This window comes from Pelophylax lessonae (genome assembly GCF_965119305.1).
Source record: "Pelophylax lessonae genome assembly, chromosome: 13".
Lineage (NCBI taxonomy): Eukaryota > Metazoa > Chordata > Amphibia > Anura > Ranidae > Pelophylax > Pelophylax lessonae.
The window spans coordinates 156,528,684-156,541,664 of NC_138780.1; positions in this window are offsets into that span (position 1 = coordinate 156,528,684).

Below are 12,981 nucleotides of genomic sequence, written 5' to 3' on the forward strand. Positions count from 1 at the left end.
AGTTTCACTTTCAAAATTAAGGAAACATGCAAGTGCTTATTATCCCTTACTGCTGAAATGTTTCCATTTAAAAAGTGGTCTCTGATGCCAGGGTCTCTTTAATCATCATCTAGTTATTGAAATATGCACTGACAAACATTTGCTGCATAAAAAAAAAAACATCTCTTTTAGAGTTACAGACGAGAACGCAAACTACGATTTGAATAATTAAAGCAGCCTTTTGGAAAAACAATTTCTGAAATGCTCCTGTTTAATTAAAGATGGTGTTGTATTTTTGTTGCAGAATTCAATTAAGTTTTCTCTTCTCCTAATGAAAAAGTCAGTGGTGCTTGAGTACAACATCCTTAATTCAAAGATCCGACATGGCATTCCAATTAAGCTCTGCGACAGTTGCCATGTTGCATAAAAAGTCTATTACAGGTGGTAATCTAGGGAACCTGAAGGCCATAAAAACTCAAGATAGGTTTTGAGAACCCTTCCTGTAGGTTAAGAGAGTGCTTAACATTTAATATATAGCTTTCTCTGACCATGAAGCTGTTATGTCCACTCAGACATACAACATTCGAAATGACGGATTGTAGACTTTAGCATTACATACCTAGGAAAATGCACTTAGGTAACCTAATTAAAAGTAATCTATAACGTGTCATTTGTGCAGAAATCAGGAGAGAATACTTTACTTTCAAGTAAGCATAAAAAAATATATTGTTTTTTAAATATATAATTTATAGTGAAAGTTAGTACCATGCTGCCCTTTAATATTTCTTTAAAGGGCAACATAGTGGCTAAGTGGTTAGCACTTCTGCTTAGCAGCACTAGGGTTGGTTCAAATCCCAACCATGACATTACCTGCATGGAGTTGCACCTTCTCCCTGTGCTTGCGTGGTTTTCCTGCAGGTACTCTGATTTTAATCCCACAATCCAAAGACATGTTGGTAGGTAATTGACTCCTTTATAAATTGCCCTTAATATACAGTATGTATGAATGAGAGTTAGATTTTTATTAGATTATTATTAGGTTGTTAGATTGTAAGCTCCATGAGGTCAGGGATTAATGTGAATGTACAATATTGACTATATTGTCAAAAGTATTGGGACGCCTGCCTTTACATGCACATAAACTTTAATGGCATCCCAGTCTTAGTCCGTAGGGTTGAATATTGAGTTGGCCCACCCTTTGCAGATATACCAGCTTCAACTCTTCTGGGAAGGCTGTCCACAAGGTTTAGAAGTGTGTCTATGGGAATGTTTGACCATTCTTTCAGAAGCACATTTGTAAGTTCAGGCACTGGTGTTGGACAAGAAGGTCTTGCTCGCAGTCTCCGCTCGAATTCATCCCAAAGGTGTTCTATCGGGTGCAGGTCAGTCAAGTTCCTCCACCCCAAACAGTCATGTTGGAAAAGAAAGGGGCCATCCCCAAGCTGTTTCCACAAAGTTGGGAGCATGAAATTGTCCAAAACGTCTTGGTATGCTGATGCCTTAAGAGTCCTCTTCACTGAAACTAAGGGGCCAAGCCCAACCCCTGACAAACAACCCCACACCATTATCCCCCCTCCACCAAATGATTTGGACCAGTGCACAAAGCAAGGTCCATAAAGACATGGATGATCGAGTTTAGGGTGGAGCAACTTGACTGGCCTGCACAGAGTCCTGACCTCAACCCCATACAACACCTTCGGGAGGAATAAGAGATGAGACTGCGAGCCAGGCCTTCTCCTTCAACATCAGTGCCTGACCTCACAAATGTTCTTTTGGAAGAATGGTCAAACATTCCCATAAACACGCTGTTATGAAGCTGTTATGGCTGCAAAGGGGTGGGCCAACTCAATATTGAACCCTATGGACTAAGACTGGGATGCCATTAAAGTTCACGTGCATGTTAAGAAAGGCTTCCTAAAACTTTTGACAATATAGTGTATGTAAAGCCCTGCATAAACTGATGGCGCTATATATGTACCTTTAATAATTGTTCCCCCCTCCTCTTGTTATTAAAAGTTTCAAAGCACTACTCACTCTCATTATGCTTAAGCACCGTCTCCAAGTCTCTATCCCTGATCCACTGCCAGTCCTCTACTAGGTTGATGGTGCCCAACATCATTTAACCCACTTCCAGTGAGCTCAGGGTGCTATGGACTAGCTCCCCCGGGGGTGCATCATCATGCCGGTCACGGCTCATACATTTTGATGTGGTACCGCTCTTTGCAACATTCTACTGTAAGCCCAGATGTGCCCAATGATTCACTCCAAGGGGTTGAATTCTTGACACCCTGGGCTCACATGAAGATGCTGGGCATCATTTAACCAAGAAGAATACCAAAGCTGGACCTTGGAATGAGGAGTCTGTGGGGGACGGCACCGTATAGCATGTAAGTATTGCAATGAGAGCAGCTTTTTTATTTTGACAAAGGTAGGGCTATTTATTTTTTAATTTTTGTTTAAAGGTTGAGTGGTTTTCCATTGGCTACCATTGTTTTTTTTGAGGCATGCTTGGTTTTTAGGGTTGTTTGGCATATGTTTCTTATTTGACTTTTTAAAAGTGTTTTTATGGATTAAACTGCAACTGAATCTGCCTGTCATTCAAATCCTAAAAAACAAAAAAACAAAACCCTCCAGTGGTGACCTGTCCCCACTGCAGAGGCTTCCATCTTCACCTGGTCTTCCTTTTGGGTTTGCGGGAGTCATAGAGCTCTGAAAGAATAGATTTGCTGGTGCCTTCACCAGTCATCAACCAGGTGAGTATCTCCTAAATGGTGCAAGTTTAGGGGATATTAATTTAACCTACAGGTAAACTTTATTATATGCTTACCTGTAGGTAAAAATCTAAATCCTAGGTTTTCTACCATCTTACCTTAACCACTTGCCGACTGCCGCAAGTAGATATACTGCGGCGGTCAGCCCCTCACAGGCAAAGTAACGTACCGGTATGTCACTAGCCTGTGAGGCTCTGGGTTGGAGCGCGCGCCGCTGGAGGCGCGCTCCCACTCCCGCGCGGTCATGGACCCCCCCGCGCGTGTGACCGGCGGACCCGATGTCCGCCAGTCACTCAGCGATCGTCGGTGGAGAGGGAGAAAGGCAGGCGGCTAGTGTAAACAAGCCGCCTGTCATTCTCCCCTGTGTAGAAACAGTGATCATATGGTTCTACTATGTAGGACCGTTGATCACTGTTCCTACAGCTCAAGCCACAGCCAATCACAGTAAGAAGCACGCCCCTAAGGACACACACCACCCCTCCCTCTCAAATAAAGTTAACCCCTTCACTACCAGTGTCATTTTACAGTAACAGTGCATATGTATAGCACTGATTACTGTAGAAATGTCACTGGTAACCCCAAAAGTGTCAAAAATGTCAGTCAAGGGTCCGATCTGTCCGCCCAATGTCGCAGTCCCGCAAAAAAAAAATCGCAGATCGCCCCCATTACGCGTTAAAAAAAAACCAACAAAAATGACAAAAATCTTTCCCTTTGTTAGTAAACGCGATAACTTTTGCGCAAACCAATCAAAATACGTTTTTTGCGATTTTTTTTTACCAAACATATGTAGCATAAAACAAATTGGCTGAAAATGTTAAAAAATTTTGATTTTTACATTTTTTTGGGGGGAATTTCATATAAAAAAAATGTGAAAAATATTGTTATTTTTGCAAAATTTTCGCTCTTTTTTTGTTTATAGCGCATGATCAAAAAATCGCACAGGTGATCAAATACCACCAAAAGAAAGCTCTGTTTGTGGGAAAAAAAAGGACGCCAAATTCGTTTAGGTACAGCGTCACACGACCGCGCAATTGTCCGGTAAATTCACGCAGTGCCGAATCGCAAAATAGGCCCTTGTCAGGAAGGGGGTAAAATCTTCCGGGGCTTAAGTGGTTAAACTGTATATAAACCGTGCAATGAGCTTCTCTTCTTTTCTCCTTTTTGGTCTGTTACATATACAGTTTAAATCATTTTGTTCTATCTGTTTAAAAATACCTCCTGATCATGTAACAAATTCAGAGTCCTGTGTTGTTGTGTGTAACCAGTCATCCTAGTTTTTATTATGAACTACAGAAAAATTAGTATCCAGAAAAAGAAATATAGCATGAAGTGTGCCAAACCAAACATGAGTCCAAAGAAACTTTAATTGTGCACCATGTAAAAAAGAAGACCAGCCAATGTGTTTGAGGGGTCTACACTCTTCAGTGTTTTGCTAATAGATCTCCATTTCAGATACCCACTCATGCAAACTTTATAATAATTCATTTGACTAATTTTGCTAGGTGAATCTTTACAAGAATATATACAAAATTCAAGCCTTAATATTCAGAGTAGCATTTTGAGGAATAAGCTGACCCTTGAAACACGCTAGTGATGGTTTCTGTGAGCTGAGGCCGTCCCATGGAGGACTCTATAAAGCTGATTCAGATGTTCCATCCTTTCAATGTTGGTTATTGTCAGCCTGGGTTCATTCAAGCTGTCAGCACTTTTCCTGTTCCCTGGATGCTGGATTTTTCACAGGGAATGAGTCAAGTGTGCATTCATAGATCCATGCTGTGAATCTTGCTCTGTAAAGACAACTTTAAGCCTTTGTGGGTGCAATTCCTTTTTTTTATATATCATTGCTAATAAATTATTTTATCTGTACTCTCCATTGTGCTTTGCTTGTTCTTTTGTTTGTAGGTAATGTTCAGAGAGTTTAGGTCCCTGAAATGCTGTTTTTTCCTTTTCTTTTTTTTTTTTTTTTGGGTTATTTGATGAACAGTTAAAGTTTCCTTAGGCCCATTTGTGGTTTAGTGCCCCTCGTGTTATCTTTTTCTTTCTGGATTCTGATTCTGGGTACCCCAGTTAAGGTGACAAGAGCAGCCTTACCAGCTGAGTCTAAGAAATTGGTCTGACATCCTGCAACATCAAACAACTTTATCGGTATTCTAAAAACCTTTTGAATAACTATTATGGACTTTACAGAATCATTTATTTATTTTATTTTATTTATTACAAGTATTTTAATAGCACTGTCATTTTATGCAGCGCTTTCCATATACAATCACCAGCCACTTTATTAGGTAAACCCTGGTTTGACCCCTTTTGCATTCAGAGCTGCCTTAATTCTACTTAGCATAGATTCAACGAGGTGTTGGAGACATTCTTTAAAGATTTTGGTCCATAGTGACAAGATAGCATCACGCAGTTGCTGCAAATTGGTCTGCTGCACATCCATAATTCCAATCTCCACAAGTTCCACCACATCCCAAAGGTGTTCTATTGGATTGAAATCTGGTGAGTGTGGAGCCCATTGGAGTACAGTGACCTCATTGTCATGTTCAAGAAAACAGTGGTGAGATGATTTGAGCTTTGTGACATGGTGCATTATCCTGCTGGAAGGAGTCATCAGAAGATGGGTACACTGTAGTCATAAAGGGATGGGCATGGTCAGCAACAATACTCAGGTAGGCTGTGGCATTTACACGATGCTCAATTGGTACTAAGGGGCCCATGGTGTGCCAAGAAAATATCCCCCCACACCATTACACCACCACCATCAGCATAAACCGTTGATAGAGCAGGATGGATCCATGCTTTCATGTTGTTTAGGCCAAATTCTGACCCTACTGAATGTGGCAGCTGAAATCAAGACTCATCAGAGCAGGCAACATTCTTCCAATCTTCTATTGTCCAATTTTGGTGAGTCTGTGTGAATTGTACCCTCAGGTGCCTGTTCTTAGCTGAAAGGAGTGACATCCATGTGGTCTTCTGCTGCTGCAGACCATTTACATCCACACAACTGCCGCTCACTAGATATTTCCTCTTTTTCAGACCATTGTCTGTAACCCGAGAAATGGTTGTGTGTGAAAATCCCAGTAGATCAGCAGTTTTTGAAATACTTAGACCAGCCCATCAGGCACCAACAACTATGCCATTTTCAAAGTCACTTAAATCCCCTTTCTTCCCCATTCTGATGCTCGGTTTGAACTTCAGAATGTTGTCTTCACCACATCTAGATGCCTAAATGCATTGAGTTGCTGCCATGTGATTGGCTGATTAGCAATTTGTGCTACCAAGCAATTGAATGGGTGTACCTAGTAAAGTGGCCGGTGAGTGCACATTCACATCGGCCCCTGTCACCAAGGAGCTTACAATCTAAGGTCCCTAACTCACATTCAAACATACACATACTAGGGCCAATTTATCCAAGAGCCAAATTACCCACCAGTGTATCTAAGCTCCAACTAGCTGCCATCACTTGGTTACGATTTTTTTTGTCTACGGTAAAACTATTATTGGATGGGGAAATGACAGGTTGATATTAGACTTAGAATTCAAACACGATGTAACATAGTTAAACTAGTTTCAATGAGGAACACAAAAGTAATCTAGACACCTTGCAGTGCCAGCTCTTAGGCAGTACTTTAAAACAAATTTAAATGGCTAACAAGTTTGCCTAAATCTCCTCTTAGCCAAGGCATAAAGCTACAAGCAATCTTCGCACAGCAAGGCCAATCTCCATCGTTACATACAGCCTAACAGTCTGGGAACAGAACTGCTCGTCTTATTCTAGGGCTATTTTTCTTTCATTTTTAATCACTGCTTTATTCACTTGGTCTCAGCAAGAAATATTCAAATGTTTCCGAATTAGACTTGCAAAATAACCGTTGCTTCAATTTGGGTCTTTTTTTTTCAGCCCGTATTTCACTCCCAGTATGAGCAGAATAATTTCTGCAGTCAGGAGGTGATTCTTGGAATGAAATCTTTTGTTGAACTTTAGACAAAGTTAAAGGGTCATATAGTAATCTTTCATTTAACTCAACTTTCAGTGTTTTCCAGAAACCTGTCAAATTACAAGACAAGGGCAAGGCTGTGTGAGTTGTACAGCATACAGATATTTTCATGGAAACAAATTCTCCAGGCACACATTTATTTTGAGGATGTTTCTAAAATACTCACCATCTCTAACTTGTTGGTTATAGTTTTAGACAAACAATTCAATGTACAAGTATTGTATGGGCAAACATTTGTTGTGGATACCTACCCATCACATCTATATGAGTTTGTTGGACAGGTAAAAATAAAGTAGAGGTTCTATTTCTTTCCCACTACATCCAAAACTTAAAAAAAATGTATTTAATTACTACTACTTTAATTATTTTTATTTACTTTTTATCGAAAAAATTGATTTTGCACAGTACATTAAGGTTACTATCTGTCCCTGTTTCCCGGGGACAGTTCCGATTATGAGGGGACACCCACAGTTTTCCATCATTCCTTTGCTCATACCACCCAAGGCATATTGTATTTATAATTGAAATATTTGCCTCTTGTTACAAAAGTCTGCGACACATTGGTTCAAGCCATACTAAAAATGGGGGTGTTATATTGTGGGTATAGGTACAAATGAGGGCTTGTCATAATTTTGTAGGTGTGGTTTAAAAGTGGACATGGTCAGTAGGGTGTCCTCAGATTTAATTTTGTAAATCTGGTAACCTTACTGTACATGGTACCCTTTATACTTTGAATACTTGACGTTTGTTGCAAAAGTCTGACTAATTGGTTCTGAACACGTTAAAAAATGAGGGCGTTATTTTGTGTGTGTGGTAGCAAACAGGGATGGGGATGGGGTTAATGATTTTGTTGGTTGTGGTACTAAAGTGGGCATGAATATTAGGGTGTCCCCAGATATCATTTTGAAAATCTGGTAACCTTACTGAACATGGCAACCTAGTTAAAATAGTTGTAAAGCCTCAAGGTTTTTCACCTTAATGCGTTCTAATGCTCCCCCCCAGACTCCCCCTTTTTCTTACCTGAGTCCGATCCGATCCAGTGAGGTGCATGAGCACAGCAGTTCCAGCCACTGTCTCTCTCCTCATTGGACAGAATTATAGCAGCTGGAGCCATTGGCTCCCACTGCTGTCAATCAAATCCAGTGACACGAGAGAGTGGGGCGGGGCCGAGTCCTGCTGTCTGTGTCAATGAACGCAGCAGCAGGACTCAAGAGCAAGTTCACATGGGTGTTCCATGGAAAGAGGCTTTCTGTGGGGGCACCCGATGAAGAGGGGCCAGGTGCGCTGGCAGGGCACCCCCAAGAAGATCGTGTCTGCTCTGTGCAAAACTTTTGTACAGAGCAGGCAAGTATAGGCATGTTTTTTTTTTATATTTAAAAAAATGAGGGTTTACATCCCCTTTAACACCCCTGTTGAACAGAAGTACCCTGTTTTTCTCCCCACTCATTCTTTGTACTAATTTTCCTTTTAAGTTTCTTCTGATCCTTAGATAGGACTTGGGGGTTTTGTAAACAAAAGTGTGTGACCAATTGGTTCTGGACATATAGAAAAATGAGGGCTTTATTTTGTGTGTGTGTGGCTGAAAATAGGGGGTGGGGGGTTGGGGGGGGGGGTTATGATTTAATTTTTTTGCTGACCAGAGCCACCCTACCTTTCTCCCTACTCATTCTTTGTACTCTAGTCAAGTCAATTTTTCTTTATTTTTCAACTGATCCTCCTTAGATAAGACTGGGGGATTCTGTAAACAAAAGGTAGGTGGGGAAGGGGCAGGATAGCCCTTGACTTTCCTTCACCAAGTCACTATTCAAATATTGGAGAGCCCCATTGAGAGAAGCTGGAAAGGGAATGCAAAATGTAGCATTCTTTCTCATTTAACATTTGTAGTTAGCACATGGCATTAGGTTACTTTCCTCTTATTTACCAGGTTGACTTTACTACTTCCCTGTGACTAGGCTATGTTGTGGGCATATTTCTATAGCAGGAGGTCAGATTACACATACAGATGGATGAGTCAAAGAAGAAAAACAGCTAATCCCACTTTGCTCTAAACATATTAACTTTTATTTACATAGTTGGATAATGAGCGCCAAGGGCTGGGCTTTCTCTTTAGAATGCTTTACAAAATCAGTGTAATGGGTAACAGCATACTGTACACTGGCAGGGTATATTGGGCTGTGGAATTATTATTTTTTTTCTTTTACAATTTGTGCGACTTGTGGTAATTGGCTCCGTTTAACTGGCAAATAGAATTTAGCCACAGGTTTGCTGAGGCTGTCCAGTTCTTGCTAATGCAATACTGTCCTGTCACTGACCGATTTCTACCACACTCAAATGAAATATTAAGAGACCGGAGATGAGAAAAATTCAGTAGCAGGACAGTTTTAATAAGGAATATATATGCCTAAATGGTCTATGCCTAACTTTTACGTTCAAATATTTTTATTATTATTATAACCTTAAGGAGCAAAAAGTAATACAAAATGAACAAACCAATGCACATGTCATCAAAAGCACGTAATAGCATACAAATAGAGCCAGAATTAACAGGGCATAAAGGATCACAACTCCAAGGGGTCAGAGGAGGTTATAAAATACATCTGATGCTACCAGGAGAGATCAGCTGTGTATACATTGGATTGGCATGCTTAATAGCATTGCCCCATAGTGGGAGAGAATGAACCAACTCCATAGAGCAGAGAAGAGACAGGCAAGAGGTAGAGGAAGAAAAAGAAAAAGAGAGAGAGTGGTAAAAGAAAGAAAGAGAAAGACCTAGAGCTCACGGTGGGCAGTAGTGCCATATGGTCAACCAGGTGCAGGTGACAAGGGTATCTTAACATAATTTGCCCAGGGCTCTTTTACGTTTGCTGAAAGAGTTCCTGTTTATTATTAATAATACTAGCCACTTTCTCATGTAACATTATCCAGGATATCTTATGCTTCATACAGCGGACAGATGAAGAGGGAGATTTCCATATGCCTAACTTTTATGTTATCTATATGATGGTGTCAGCGTTGAATGTGAGTGATATAACGTGAGGTAATTTTGGTGTACACTATTCTTACACTTTTATTTCTGCAGTATTCTGCATATTGTGAACAAAATGTCCAAGAAAAAAATGGTTAACAACAAGTGAATGTGCCACTTTAAGCACCCCAAACTTAACCACTTCCCACGAATCGACTTACCTGTACGTCGTCTCGGAGAAGTGGTTGTTCTGGGATGATGCCTGCACCTGCAGGCATCAACCCGGTACCGTTCTTTAGAGGCAGCGGTCAGCCTTTTAGAAGATAACAGCCGATGTGGCTCGGGAGACCCGAGCAACCAGCTGACACTTCCCCTGGCTGGTTGGAGTCTGAAACAAAGCCGGATTCGGCTTTGATTGGGTCTCCCATGTAGTGACCTGAAAGCGGTGTAATGACGCCACTTCCGGTTTACTCTGCGAATAACGGTGCCGAATTTAACAAACTGGCAGTATTCAAAAATGACAATTTCTGCATTTTGAATACTTTGAAGTGCTGTGGAGGGGTCTGGGGTCTTTTAGACCCCCAATCCCTCCATAAAGAGTACCTGTCACTGCCTAATACTGTCACAAGGGATGTTTACATTCCTTGTGACAGCAATAAAAGTGATCAGATTTTACATTTTTTTTAAAAGTGCTAAAAATAAAAAATGTATAATAATAAAAAATAAATAGGAAAAAAGTTTTTATTAAAGTGCCCCCCGTCGCCGTAAACTCGTGCAGGAAAAAAAAAACCGGATACGTAAGTCACGCCCACAAGTGAAAACTGTGTTCAGATCACAAATGTGAGGTATCACCGCGATCCCAAGAGCAAGAGCAATAGTCCTTCAAAAAAAGACCTATGTTGTAACTCTAAACTGCTGACCGTTAACATTTCTTAAAGCGTCACCTATGGAGATTTTTAGGTACCATAGTTTGTAGCCATTCAACGAGTGCGCGCAATTTTAAATCGTAACATGTTAGGTATCTATTTACTCAGCGTGACATCATCTTTCACAATTTACAAAAAATTGGGCTAACTTTACTGTTTAGTTTTTTTTTTTAATGCAGTGGAATATATTTTTTCCAAAAAAATTGCGTTGGAAAGACTGCTGCGCAAATAAGGCACAACAAGAAATATTGCAACAATCGCCATTGTATTCTCCAGAGTCTTTGCTACTATAATATAATAATGTTATTAATATAATATATAATGTTTGGGGGTTCTAAGTAATTTTCTAGCTAAAAATACAGATTTCAACTTGTAAATAACATGTGTCAGAAATAGGCTTGGTCCTTAAGTGGTTAAAAAAGGCCTAAAAACGCGTTTACCATTTCCATTCTGTTGTACCTTGTATCCAGATTTGTACAATAAATCTTTGCTACTATCATGTCATCATTTGGTGTGCGGCCACTTTCTCTTCATGTTCTTATAACAGGACAGCAGCTAAAATAAACTACTGAGCTCAGATCTACCACAAAATAAAAGTCCCCAATGGAGGAGGACCTCTGTCCCATGACCAAGGGGGGTGGACCAAATCATGGACACAGGATGTACCCATTAGGGGTGTCCGATCCCTCCACTCTCCCTCAACAGGACCTGCAGGGTTACATAACTTACTTACATCCATTTCAGTCCTGAGACATGCTCCTTAACTCCCCCATCACCCCCCAACACATGAACCCCAGTTCTCAGGCAGTAGGACATTCTTATTACATTGTATGATGCACTAATTAACACTGTTGACTGATGTTTTGCAAATTTTCTCAGCTGACTACATTAGCGTTATTATGGCTGTGCTTCGTTCTGTATTCCTGAACCAGTTCTTTGTATTTGACCCGTACAAGGTTGAATGTTGAAATTGTTATGTTATTATTTTCTATGCTGTTTTCTGCAACATTGTCTGTACCATCCATATGAAAAATTAATAAAAATACATAAAAAAATAAATAAATAACTAAAAGTCCCCAATAATAAGGAAGACAAGGGGTTGGAGGCTCAGAGAGCTAGTAAAAGATAGTTTCCCAACCAACTCCAATATCTCCCTATGCAGTTTGCCAGCTTCTTCTATTTTTTCCCTACAACATCTTCCAATTCACTGACACTATGGCTGCTTTGCTTTCTCCGTTTTATAGTGTAGGGGCCCTTGTTGGCCCTTCTACGCCTGCTTTCCATAGTTCAACAGGACCACAAATCTCAAACCCACAGGATTAGCCTCATGCCCATGGTAGCAGAGACCTTAAACCTTATCCCTACTGAATATATTGATAAATTGTCACCACTCCATGGTCCTATTCATGCCATTTTAGGAACTCAGTTACAGACCGGGTTGTATGGGGTCATCTTTAAAAATCTTTATTGGAAGCTAGGCAAACAACCCTGCCCATAGACTGTCCTTTTCACCCCATTCTGTGACTAAGACTGGGAGGAGAAAAACTCATCATCAGTTGAGGCAGTCTATGGGCAGAATTACTGCATCCCCTGTGTTCATGCGTAGCTTCCAATAAAGGTTTTTCAAAGATGATGCCATTAGCATAAGACTGTGCCCTAATCAGGGCCGGACTGGCCGACCGGGATAGCGGGAAATTTCCCGGTGGGCCGCCGGCCCTGGGGCCGCTTTAAGATTGGGGCCGCTTTAAGATTCATTTGGCCGCTTTAAGACGCGGCCGCTTTAAGACGCGGCCGCTGCAGCCCCGCCCCGGTGAAGTCTTTCCAACGTGACGTCAGCCGCTATGAGCGGCATGACATCACATCTGGCGGGAGCGGCTGCGGGAGCGGGAGCCGGCGGTGGATCATGTGACCCAGGCACAGCAAGACGGACCGTCACGGCGCCGAGAGTCCCACACCACATCCAGTACTGTCTGGCAGTACACACACAGACGGCAGCAGCATGATCGACGGACCAAGTTAGTAATAAAAATCAGCAGCAGTGCAATTATTGGTCCCATCCTCCGACCTCCACCAGACCACCACTGCCCCCTGGCCCCTACTGATCTCGCCACACCTGCCACTGATCCCCCCCACCACCCCTGCCACTGATGCCACCACCCCTGCCACTGATCCCCCCCACCACCCCTGCCACTGATGCCACCACCCCTGCCACTGATCCCCCCCACCACCCCTGCCACTGATGCCACCACCCCTGCCACTGATCCCCTCCCCCCACCACCCCTGCCACTGATGCCACCACCCCTGCCACTGATCCCCCCCCCCACCACCCCTGCCACTGATGC